Here is a 13,348-nt window from a genome sequence, read left to right as displayed (position 1 = left end):
ATGAAAAGTGAGGTAGCTTATTTATTACAGAATGACATGGCAAAACCCAGTAACAGCTCCTGGAGTTCCCCGTGTATTCTTGTTCCTAAGCCTGACGGTACGTCTCGCTTATGTACGGATTATCGTCGAGTAAATGCCGTTACAAAGACTGATTCTTTTCCTCTACCTCGCTTAGATGACTGCATTGATAGAATTGGCTCTGCTGCTTACGTTAGTAAATTAGATTTGCTAAAAGGTTATTGGCAGGTGCCTTTGACCTCTCGAGCTTCTGACATCTCGGCTTTCGTTACGCCAGATAACTTCGTACAATATTCTGTGATGCCCTTTGGAATGTGTAATGCACCTGCTACTTTTCAGCGGTTAGTTAACATTGTTTTTGCCGATGTACCAAATTGTACTGCTTATCTTGACGATGTGGTAATACATTCGTCTACTTGGTCTGATCATTTCGCCACCTTGAAAAGTGTGTTTCAGCGGTTGGCGAATGCTTCTTTAACCTCTATGGGACCGGCGGGACGAATTCGTCCCACCTACGTAACAGCCACTGCCATCCTGTGGCGCGATTTTCAAAATCTTCAAAATCATATTACTTCAATTTCTCAAACATATGACTATTTTACAGCCATTTAAAGATAAGACTCTCGTTAATCTAACCACACTGTCCGATTTCAAAAAGGCTTTACAACGAAAGCAAAACATTAGATTATGTCAGCAGAGTACCAAGCCAGAAATAATCAGACACCCATTTTTCAAGCCAGCATATAATGTCACCAAAACCCAGAAGACAGCTAAATGCAGCACTCACCTTTGATGATCTTCATCAGATGACAACCCTAGGACATTATGTTATACAATACATGCATGTTTTGTTCAATCAAGTTCATATTTATATCAAAAACCAGCTTTTTACATTAGCATGTGACGTTCAGAACTAGCATACCCCCCGCAAACTTACGGGGAATTCGCTAACATTTTACTAAATTACTCACGATAAACGTTCACAAAAAGCATAACAATTATTTTAAGAATTATAGATACAGACCTCCTCTATGCACTCGATATGTCCGATTTTAAAATAGCTTTTTGGTGAAAGCACATTTTGCAATATTCTCAGTAGATAGCCCAGGCATCACGGGCTCACTATTTAGACACCCGGCAAGTTTAGCACTCACCATAATCATATTTACTATTATAAAAATGTCATTACCTTTTGTTGTCTTCGTCAGAATGCACACCCAGGACGTCTACTTCAATAACAAATGTTGGTTTGGTCCAAAATAATCCATCGTTATATCCGAATAGCGGCGTTTTGTTCGTGCGTTCCAGACACTATCCGAAATAGTAAAGAAGTGTCGCGCGCTTGGCGCAATTCCTGACAATAAAATTCAAAGTATTCCATTGCCGTACGTCGAAGCCTGTCAACCGCTGTTTAAAATCAATTTTTACGTCATTTTTCTCGTAGAAAAGCGATAATATTCCGACAGGGAATCTCCTTTTCGGCAAACAGAGGAAAAAATCCCAAAGGCGGGGGCGGTCGGGGTCACGCGCATAAGCTAGTGTCTCTTGATGGGCCACTTGAGAAAGGCGATAATGTGTTTCAGCCTGGGGCTGGAACGACGACATTCTCTTTTTTCCCGGGCTATGAGAGCCTATGGACGACGTGGGAAGTGTCACGTTAGAGCAGAGATCCTTAGTAAATGATAGAGATGGCAAAGAAGTTCCAGAAATGGTCAGACAGGCCACTTCCTGTAAAGGAATCTCTCAGGTTTTGACCTGCCATTTGAGTTCTGTTATACTCACAGACACCATTCAAACAGTTTTAGAAAATTTAGGGTGTTTTCTATCCATATGTAATAAGTATATGCATATTCTAGTTACTGAGTAGGAGTGGTAACCAGATTAAATCGGGTATGTTTTTTATCCAGCCGTGTCAATGCTGCCCCCTAGCCCTAACAGGTTAACCCTCAATTTGGCCAAGTGTGAGTTTGGGAAGGCTACAGTGACTTACTTAGGGAAACAAGTGGGACGAGGTCAAGTGCGCCCAGTAACTGGCAAAGTGGAAGCAATTGTTGCTTTTCCTGCTCCCACGACTCGCCGCCAGTTGCGCAGATTCCTGGGGATGGTAGGTTACTATCGTACTTTCTGTAAGAATTTCTCGACGGTAGTAGCTCCCCTTTCATCTCTGCTTAGTCCGAAGGTACCATTTAAGTGGTCCCAGGACTGTAACTATGCTTTTGAGTCCGCTAAAGCGCTACTTTGTAGTGCCCCAGTGCTTGCCGCCCCCAACTTTGACAAACCTTTTAAGTTGGAGGTAGACGCTAGTATAGTGGGGGTGGGTGCGGTTCTCTTGCAGGAAGATGAAGATGGAGTGGATCGACCCGTCAGTTTCTTCTCCCGTAAGTTCAACTCGTGTCAGTCAAGGTACTCCACAATTGAACAGGAAACGCTGGCTTTATTGCTAGCATTACAGTTCTTTGAGGTATATGTGGGTTCCAGTGCCTTGCCTGTAATGGTCTTCACGGACCATAATCCTTTGGTGTTCTTAAAGCAAATGTACAATCAGAACCGCCGCCTTATGCGGTGGGCTCTGATTGTACAAGGATATAATGTACAGATAGCCTATGTGAAGGGCTCGGCAAATGTGGTTGCCGACGCTCTATCACGGGTTTAGTAACTGGGGAAGCGTTGATTTTTGTTATTGCAAACTGTATGTTTGCATTTTTTGTGGTGGGCGTGTTACGTTCCCCAGTTTCTGTGTTGTAGTTTGTATATTTGTTAGTGTGTTTCAGGTAATGGCTTCCTGAAGTTCTCCAAGCAGCTGATTGGTCGGCCCCATTGCTGATTGGAGAGCTGACCCCGCCCCCTCGTCAGGACGCAGCTGTCTCAATTAACAACCCCAATATAAGCCAGTGTGCTGTTGCTCAGGGAGAGGGGGGAGACAGAGATGATTGCTGAGAGACAAGGCTAATGGCTGAGGGTTATAGAATGTTGGTTGTTTCCAAGAATTTTGGTATGTACTGTGTCCGTTGTTGCTGAGGGAGCTGATTGGTTGTGTGTGTCAATAGGATGCAGTGTTTTGATTGACTTACATTTGTGTAATTCTGTTTCATTTGTTCCCAGGGGGGAAGGGGAAGGCACCTAGGGAGTGTTTAGGCAAGAGGCCCGCGGGCATACATATACCCGTAGTAGTTTGCTGTCTATGCACACTAGGAAAGACCTGGGCGGACCATCCCCTGTATTTTGGTTAGTGCACCAGGTGGTGCTAAATAGGTAAGTAGTGGGTAGTCAGGTAAGGTAGGAGAGGGGGCTTTGATATTTACTTTCTTTGCTTTGGTTCCGTCCAGCCCCTTTTTCCCAAACCTTACCACGTGAAGGAATAAATTCCCTGTTAACGGTATTCTCTGCCTTTGTGTCATCCTTGCTCACGCCTACACTTCCATACCTCTTTCACAACACGGAGAGTTAAGTTGTAGCAGGGTGTTGCGTTCCCTCTTTCTAGAGGCGTGCGTAACATAACATCTCTGTCTCCCCCCTCCCTGAGCAACAGCACACTGGCTTATATTGGGGTTGTTAATTGAGACAGCTGCGTCCTGACGAGGGGGCGGGGTCAGCTCTCCAATCAGCAATGGGGCCGACCAATCAGCTGCTTGGAGAACTTCAGGAAGCCATTACCTGAAACACACTAACAAATATACAAACTACAACACAGAAACTGGGGAACGTAACACTGGTCACATACACGTGTTTAGCAGATGTTATTGCGGGTGCAGTGAAATGCTTGTGTTTCTAGCTCCGACAGTGCAGTAATATCTAACATTTTCATAACATATACCCAATAGTCACTCATCTAAGTAAAGGAATGGAATTATTTCAAAACTCGGTCCTCCAGAAAGTAGAGAGAAACATTTATGCAGTTATACTACGTGATAATCCTTTTTGATATAAAATAAGTTTACATTCAAATGGCGCTCATGTGACACACGGAACGAGTCACATATAAATATCCTGATGAAGTTAGATATACATCTTGACTACTTTCTTATGTCATTTTCGTTGGCACCAAAAGTTAAAAGGGTGCTGACAGAATGTGTTCGGACCACCAAATAACACATTACTCTTACAAAATTTTCACTTACAGATTTTTCTGCAACTATTGGAAATGTAATCAAAGCCGACTGGATGACAAATTATTTTTTTTACCAGGACAGAAGAATGTGTCGTGTCTTTGGCTATGCCAGATTAAGTGATATTTCATGCTATTCTATAAAATCCTTTCTCTGTAATTAATATTACCTGATTAAGCTAATCATGTAAATGTAATTAACTAGAAAGTCGGGGCACCACGGAAGAACGTTTATAGAGCCGTTATCTTCCGAATAAACTCTTAAAATACTTAGTAATCTTTTACATCGATAGCCGTCATCTTAATCATCTTATTTTCAGTCTCATAATGAAAGTTGTAAATTCTTGGTTATCTTCACGAACCCTGGCTAACAAGTTGAATCAGCAATGCAAAATTGGGTTTAATTATTTATTTACTTAATACCTAAACTAACCACACAGAATTACAAATACACAGAATACAAATGATGTCATACAGAAAATGTCCCTGGTGGACGGAACCTGTATGATGGCTGGTTACACAAAGGAAAGGGGGTTGGGCTTGAATGAAAGAGCGGAAGACTTAGGAACAAAGAAACAGCAGCTATGCTATCGTAAATACATTATCTTATGCATTACTAAATTACCGCCCATTTGGAAAAGGAAAATGCAATAAATATTTACTCTGAGCTGCGCTTCGGTATATTGGTCGTAGATGCTGGCCGGGTTGGCCAACAGATCTTTCTGTCCTCGGAAGAATGTCTCTGGTGGTAAATTGGATACGTGGTGGTATCTTCGTCTGTTTGTTAGACTGGATCCGTCGTCCGTCCTTTCCTAGCCCATGTCTACAGCGGCCGCTGCTAACTCAATGGCTAGGAAGTATCACTTCTGTAGTGAATAAGCTCAAAGTTCATACCATTCGCCTCCAAACCTCACGCCGAGGTTGGCTTAGTTCTGTACTTGACATGTGTCCTTCTAACGTAGAGGCTGCAGACCTCACGTACTGGAACAACGGTTATCTTTTCGTCCAAGGCTTATATAGTGGAGAGGGGGAAGGATGTGTTTCATTGTTTATAACACCTGTCTCTTCACAGGGGTGGGCCACTGATCAAGCAGGGCACTTTCCTTATGAAAACCCAATTCTCTCATTTGGAAGCTAAAATTACATTTAATCTCCTAACAAACAATTTCAATATCAAACATTTCAATTGCATAACAATTCCATGTGACTCTGATAACTAGAGGGTGTATACTTTCCCAGGTACAGTTTATGTCGTCCTGTCATCAGTCATAATGTCTCAGATGACAACCGAACTGACATCCATACTCATTACGTTCCAAAGCATATTTCCAACTGGTTTTATTACCAAAATATGGTTCCTTTCCCCATTTGTTTGATGTTCCCAGACTCTCTATATTTAACACAGGCTATTCAGCAGTCCTTCAGTAGGGTCAGAAAGAGAGGGGAAGGGAGAAAGGTATTTATGGGGGGGTCATAAACCTTACCCACAGGCCAACGTCATGACAAATGTATAACTGACTTTTTCAGACATAATATACAGTTGAAGTTGGAAGTTTACATACACCTTAGCCAAATGCATTTAAACTCAGTTTTTCACAATTCCTGACATTTAATCCTAGTAAAAATGCCCTGTTTTAGGTCAGTTAGGATCACCACTTTATTTTAAGAATGTGCAATGTCAGAATAATAGTGGAGAGAATGATTTATTTCAGCTTTTATTTCCGTCATCACATTCCCAGTGGGTCAGAAGTTTACATACACTCAATTAGTATTTGGTAGCATTGCCTTAAATTGTTTAACTTGGGTAAAACTTTTCGGGTAGCCTTCGCACAAGCTTCCCACAATAAGTTGGGTGAATTTTGGCCCATTCCTCCTGACAGAGTTGTTGTAACTGAGTCAGGTTTGTAGGCCTCCTTGCTTGCACACGCTTTTTCAGTTCTGCCAACTAATTTTGTATGGGATTGAGGTCAGGGCTTTGTGATGGCCACTCCAATACCTTGACTTTGTTGTTCTTAAGCCATTTTGACACAACTTTGGAAGTATGCTTGGGGTCACTGTCCATTTGGAAGACCCATTTGCAACCAAGCTTTAACTTCCTGACTGATGTCTTGAGATGTTGCTTCAATATATCCAGATAATTTTCTTTCCTCATGATGCCATCTATTTTGTGAAGTGCACCAGACCCCCCCTGCAGCAAAGCACCCCCACAACATGATGATGCCACCCCCATGATGATGCCACCCCCCCAAGCCTCCCCCTTTTTCCTCCAAACATAACGATGGTCATTATGGCCAAACAGTTCTATTTTTGTTTCATCAGACCAGAGGGCATTTCTCCAAAAAGTATGATCTTTGTTCCCATGTGCAGTTGCAAACCATAGTCTGGCTTTTTTTATGGTGGTTTTGGAGCAGTGGCTTCTTCCTTGCTCAGCTGCCTTTCAGATTATGTCGATATAGGACTCGTTTTACTGTGGATATAGATACTTTTGTACCTGTTTCCTCCAGCATCTTCACAAGGTCCTTTGCTGTTGTTCTGGGATTCATTTTCATTTTTCGCACCAAAGAATGTTCATCTCTAGGAGACAGAACGTGTCTCTTTCTTCAGCGGTATAACGGCTGCTTGGTCCCATGGTGTTTATACTTGCGTAATATTGTTTGTACAGATGAACGTTGTACCTTCAGGTGTTTGGAAATTGCTCCAGAGGATGAACCAGACTTGTGGAGGTCAATTGACTCAAATTATGTCAAATAGCCTATCAGAAGCTTCTAAAGCCATTACTTTTTCCAAGCTGTTTAAAGGCACATTCAACTTAGTGGATGTAAACTTCTGACCCCCTGCAATTGTGATACAGTGAATTATAAGTGAAATAATCTGTCTGTCAACAATTGTTGCAAAAATGACTTGTGTCTGTGTCATGCACAACGAACATGTCCTAACCGACTTGCCAAAACTATAGTTTGTTAACAAGAAATTTGTGCAGTGGTTGAAAAACGAGTTTTAATGACTCCAATTTAAGTGTATGTAAACTTCCGACTTCAAATGTATATATTATATTACTTGTCTTTTTGCCAGGTTAAGGTATTTTCTTATTATCTGCTAAGCCATTACAATTATAACTGGCTCTACTTATTTCACCATTTTTACTATAATGAGATACAAGTTTTGATTATGCTTACCATAATATGTTTGTAAACTCATCACTATGAAGTCCTATGATAACATGTAGCTGTACCATGACATTTTCAATGTTAACTGTAGCTGCGACTGAGTAAACCTTTTAATTGTCCTTCAATATTCCACCCGCTAAAAGCTCCCCCAATCCCAAGTTGGGTTGTCATCCCGGTGACAGGTTGACCATCCCTGTACACATGTATCCTAGGGCGAGATAGAGTCTCATCCTTTAAAAAAGACCACATGTATCCTAGGGTGTTTAAGAGATAGGGGCCCATCCTTTAAAAAGAGCACATGGTGCCATCAACAGTACAGAACCAGATTAACGCCGTTGCCTCAGTTGTACTGCATTGAGTTATAAAGATATGTATTTACTGTATAACAAAAAAAATACTATGAAGGATTTTTACCCATACAACAGCCCATAGTAGGAATTCTACATTTTTGTCCACAGATGTGGGATGCATACATTCACTCATCCCACCTGTCCATAAACAAGCCCCTCTCCCCTTCCACTCATAGATCGACCTGCCCCCCCCCCCACACACACAACCACACACAAGCACAAGCTCAAATATTCAACAGTTATTCCATTCCCGAGCCCAACTCAAGAGAAGACTTGATGTGTGAATGCGTAAACAGAATTTGCTGTTTTAAAAAGGCATGACAAATATAGCAGGAATGGGACGGTTTGATTAACCAATATCTAGTCCTAGCTGATGGAGCTCGGACACCCCCCCTCCCCCCAACACCCACACATGCTGGACCCCCGTTGTGATCCATCATCCCAAGCACCTCTGTGCAGTCAGACGATTTCATTATTCAGTGCCGCCAGGGCCACAATAGTATGCCCCCTCTCTGATTGTCCAATTGTTCTCCCTCCCCATGGGTTACTGCTGCCAGAGCTGCCACTATCTGGGTGAGGGTAGTCCACCAGAATTCCCACCGGCTAGGTACGAGGTCATCAAGGTTCTCATTAGCGGCTTTCAGACAATCCTTGTATATAATGCTCACCCATTCAGTGGCTTTGGCTTTTTTTTGGACAAACCCTGGCAGGCAGGCTCAGACTCGAGGGGGTGTTGCTGGCGTGTTGCTTTGGTACATCTCTGACCGAGTTAACCTTTCTGTCATGGCTGTGAAGACTACTTGCAGTAGACCTATAAAGACTTCTCCGTAGTGGGTGGGTTGCACAGGATAGGGGGTTTGAGTAAAGCCAGTGTGTCTGTATATGCAGACGACTCAACACGTCAGCTACAACAGCGAGTGAATTTACTCTAACACTTAAAGAGCTGCAGTCTGTTTCAGAATGGGTGGCAAGAAATCATTTAGTCCTAAATACTTCAAAAACTTAAAGCATTCTATTATCTTTAACCAGATCTAATGTGTTATATTCTCATACATTAATTTCACATTTCCACAAACTTCAAATTGTTTCCTTTGAAATGGTATCAAGAATATGCATATACTTGCTTCAGGGCCTGAGATACAGGCAGTTAGATTTGGGTATGACATTTTAGGTGAAAATTGAAAAAAAAGGAGAACCTTGGGAGAACCTCAACTAAATCTTGTAATGGATAACGTGGAAATTGAGCAAGTGGAGGAGACTAAACTGCTTGGAGTAACCCTGAATTGTAAACTGTCACGATCAAAACATATTGATACAACTGTAGATAAGATGGGGAGAAGTCTGCCCTTCTTAACAACAAGGCAGGTCCTACAGGCCCTAGTTTTGTCACACCTGGACTACTGAAAATTACTATTGGCTCAGAACAGGGCAGCACAGCTGGCCCTTAAATGTACACATTGAGCTAACATTAATATGCATGTCAATCTTTCCTGGCTCAAAGTAGAGGAGACATTCACCTCATCATTGCTTGTTTTTGTAAGAAGTATTGACATGTTGAAAGGACCAAGCTGTCTGTTTAAACTATTAGCACACAGCTCAGACACCCATGTATACCCCATAAGACATGCCACCAGAGGTCTCTTCACAACCCGCAAGTCCAGAACAGACTATTGGAAGTGCACAGTACTACATAGAGCCATGACTACATGGAACTCTATTCCACATCAGGTAACTGATGCAAACAGTAGAATCAGATTTACAAAACAGATAAAAACACACCTTATAGAACAACAGGGGGACTGTGAAGAGACACACATACACAGGCACAGACACACGACAACACACGCATTCTACACACACTTACACATGGATTTTGTATTGAAGATATGTGGTATTAAATTAGTTGCCTGAGGGCACACACTTAATGTGTTGTGAAAAGTGTTCTGAAATGTCATGTCATATCTTTAATTGTATATGCCTTAATGTTGCTGGACCCCAGGCAGAGTAGCTTCTGCCTTCGCAGTAGCTAATGGGGATCCTTAATAAATACAAATAGTTTATATTATTTGTAGATCACTCAGTCGGTCAAGAATGACGCATGACACATCCCAGTTTTGATGCTCTAGAATACTGCCAAAATATCGTACACGAACTGCCGGGAAAAAAAACTACAGAACACCAAAACGAACAAAAAACTTCAAAAATATCATCAGAATATACTATATGCGTGAACTGTTTCGACTGAGAAGCATATGTTAGGTAAGCTTAAGACTCTCAAGCTGGTAAGTTGTGGAAGAAGTATTACAAACTAAATACTAGTTTTTAGGCAAAATAAGCAACGGGTTGATCTAAGAATGAATGTAAAGAAACACTATAGCTAACACATACAAAAGCGAGCTCTCATCTGAACATGAATAAACATGCGACTTAAATTACACGCCACAGCGGGAGATCCCTAGGCATACAGACAATTCGGGGGAATGCATTAGTTGTGTTTCTAAAAGGACGAGAGTGTGCATCTTCGTCACATTATGTAAACGTTATGGATTGTTGCTTTTATCATACAGAAAGCTAGGGGGTGTATTCATTAGTCGATTTCCAGAACGTTTGGCAACAGAAGTTGATGACAGACTCTTTGGAACATTACTGTTGTATATTCTGAGAACGTGGTAACAACGTGGTGGGTAAGTTCTGTTTGACATCAAGAGAAAGTTCTCCTACCTCTAACTCCAAAACATGCTAAATAGGGTAGGATGTTTTTTGCTAACATACATAAAATGTTCCCGTAACTACAGGAAAACTGGACTCTAACGTTTGTCTCTCAATAATTGTTAGCTGGGAAGTAAGTGCCTCGCTCACAACCTTGTCGGCTTAAGGATTCAAACGAAGCGGTCCTTCAGTTACTGACCCAACGCTCTAACCACTAGGCTACCTGTCGCCCATCTTGAGGAAGAGAGGAGGAGTGTGAAGAAGACGGCATGGGTGAATTAGAGCAGGAGAGGGCAGTGAATTCTTGGGGAATGGGTGATGAAAAAGAGAGACACTTAATCACATGCACTAGCATTAGCCATAGGGCACGGGTTTGAGATGTGAGAGGGTGAGAGGACATCCTTAACGGCATTAGAACAGAAGTGTCAGATAGTGAACAAGCCTGATTTATTCCTCTTGACAGTTTGAGATGTAGCCATTATTTACTATTTTACACCTAGGGTTACTATACATAACTACAACCCGTTATATACCGAACAAACATATAAAGGTAACGTGTTGGTTCCATGTTTCATAAGCTGCATTTTGAATTTTTTTTTAGTCATTTAGCAGACGCTCTTCTCCAGAGCGACTTACAGTAGTGTGAATGTATACATTTCATAAATTTTTTTCTCCGTACTGGTCCCCCGTGGGAATCGAACCCACAACCCTGGCGTTGAAAACACCATGCTCTACCAACTGAGCCACACGGGACCACAAAATAAACAAAATCCCAGAAATGTTCCATAAACACAAAAAAAGCTTATTTCTCTCAAATTTTGTGCATAAATTTGTTTATCTCCCTGTTAGGTAGTATTTCTCCTTTGCCAAGATAACCCATCCACCTGACAGGAGTGGCATATGAAGAAGCTGATTAAACAGGATGATCATTACACAGGTGCACCTTGTGCTGGGGACAATAAAAGACTACTCTAAAATGTGCAGTTTTGTTACACAACACAATGCCACAGATATATCAAATTTGGACGGAGCATGTACTTGGCATGCTGACTGCAGGAATGTCCACCAGAGCTGTTGCCGCCAGAGAATGTAATGTACAATGGCAAGAAAAAGTATGTCAACCTTTTGGAATTATCTGGATTTCTGCATAAATTGGTCATAAAAATTTGATCTGATCTTCATCTAATTCACATCAATAGACAAACATAGTGTGCTTAAACTAATAACACAGACATTATTGTATTTTTCTTGTCTATTTTGAATACATCATTTAAACATTCACAGTGTAGGTTGGAAAAAGTATGTGAACCCCTAGACTAATGACTTCTCCAAAAGCTAATTGGAGTCAGCTAACCTGGAGTCCAATCAATGAGACGAGATTGGAGATGTTGGTCGGAGCTGCCTTGCCCTATAAAAAAAACACTCACAAAATTTTAGTTTGCTACTCACAAGAAGCAGTGCCTGATGTGACCCATGCCTCGAACAAAAGAGATCTCAGAAGACGTAAGATTAAGAATTGTTGACTTGACTTGCATAAAGCTGGAAAGGGTTACAAAAGCATCTCTAAAAGCCTTGATGTTCATCAGTCCACGGTAAGACAAATTGTCTATAAATGGGTAAAGTTCAGCACTGTTGCTACTCTCCCTAGGAGTGGCCGTCCTGCAAAGATTACTGCAAGAGTACAGCGCAGAATGCTCAATGCTTATTTAAGATGATGAGGAAAGCACTTTTAAAGAATAACCAGGCATCCTCTACTGACGGGATAAGGTCAATATCCTTCCAGGATACCCGGGCCAGGTCGATTAGAAAGGCCTGCTGGCTGAAGTGTTTTATGGAACGTTTGACAGTGAAGAGGGGTGGTCGTTTGACCACAGACCCATTACATATGCAGGCAATGAGGCAGTGATCGCTGAGATACTGGTTGAAGACAGCAGAGGTGTATTTGGAGGGTAGGTTGGTTAGGATGATATCTATGAGGGTGCCTGTGTTTATGGATTTGGAGTTGTATCTGGTAGGCTCATTGATAATTTGTGTGAGATTGAGGGCATCAAGCTTAGATTGTAGGATGGCCGGGGTGTTAATCATGTCCCAGTTTAGGTCACCTAACAGCACGAGCTCTGAAGATAGATGTGGGGCAATCAATTCACATATGGTGTTTGGGGCATAGTGGGGGCAGAAGGTGGTCTATAGCATGCGGCAACGGTGAGAGACTTGTTTCTGGAAAGGTGGATTTTTAAAAGTAGAAGCTCGAACTGTTTGGGCACAGACCTGGATAGTATGACAGAACTCTGCAGGCTATCTCTGCAGTAGATTGCAACTCCGCCCCCTTTGGCAGTTCTATCTTGTCGGAAAATGTTATAGTTAGGGATGGAAATTTCAGGGGTTTTGGTAGCCTTCCTAAGCCACGATTCAGACACGGCTGGGACATCCGGTTTGGCAGAGTGTGCTAAAGCAGTGAATAAAACAAACTTAGGGAGGAGGCTTCTAATGTTAACATGCATGAAACCAAGGCTTTTACGGTTACAGAAGTCAACAAATGAGAGTGCCTGGGGAGTGGGAGTGGAGCTAGGCACTGCAGGGCCTGGATTAACCTCTACATCACCAGAGGAGTCTATAAGAACTTGTCGTCAAGTACGTTCAGAACAGAGATTAAAAGGAGCAGATTTCTGGGCGCGGAAGAATAGATTCAAGGCATAATGTACAGACAAGGGTATGGGTAGGATGTGAAAACAGTGGATGTAAACCTAGGCATTGAGTGATGATTGTCTCTAGAGACACCATTTAAACCAGGTGAGGTCACCGCATGTGTGGGAAGTGGAACAAAAGGGTTAGCTAAGGCATATCGGAATGTTGTCTACGTGTCTGCCTCAGCAACCTCACTTGCCACTCTACTCAAGATACAGACAGACATGATGAAAGCCCAATCTAGATCTAATCACCCAACTGGATGTTTCAGCTGTTCAGTATAGTGACACAGAGTCAGTGTTTTATCTACAGTA

General features: G+C 42.0%; 1 non-coding gene across 1 annotated transcript; it reads right to left on the bottom strand.

Moving 5' to 3' along the window:
- Nucleotides 1-11,028: 11,028 nt before the first annotated feature.
- Nucleotides 11,029-11,104, bottom strand: trnae-uuc (transfer RNA glutamic acid (anticodon UUC)). The gene has a single exon. It is a non-coding gene; the product is annotated as a tRNA-Glu (tRNA).
- Between the last annotated feature and the right edge of the window lie 2,244 nt (nt 11,105-13,348).

This window comes from Salmo salar, chromosome 15 (assembly GCF_965601325.2).
Source record: "Salmo salar chromosome 15, fSalSal1, whole genome shotgun sequence".
NCBI classification, from domain to species: Eukaryota; Metazoa; Chordata; class Actinopteri; order Salmoniformes; family Salmonidae; genus Salmo; species Salmo salar.
Note: the sequence above shows the minus strand (reverse complement) of the source record. Positions and strands in the feature narration are given on the sequence as shown.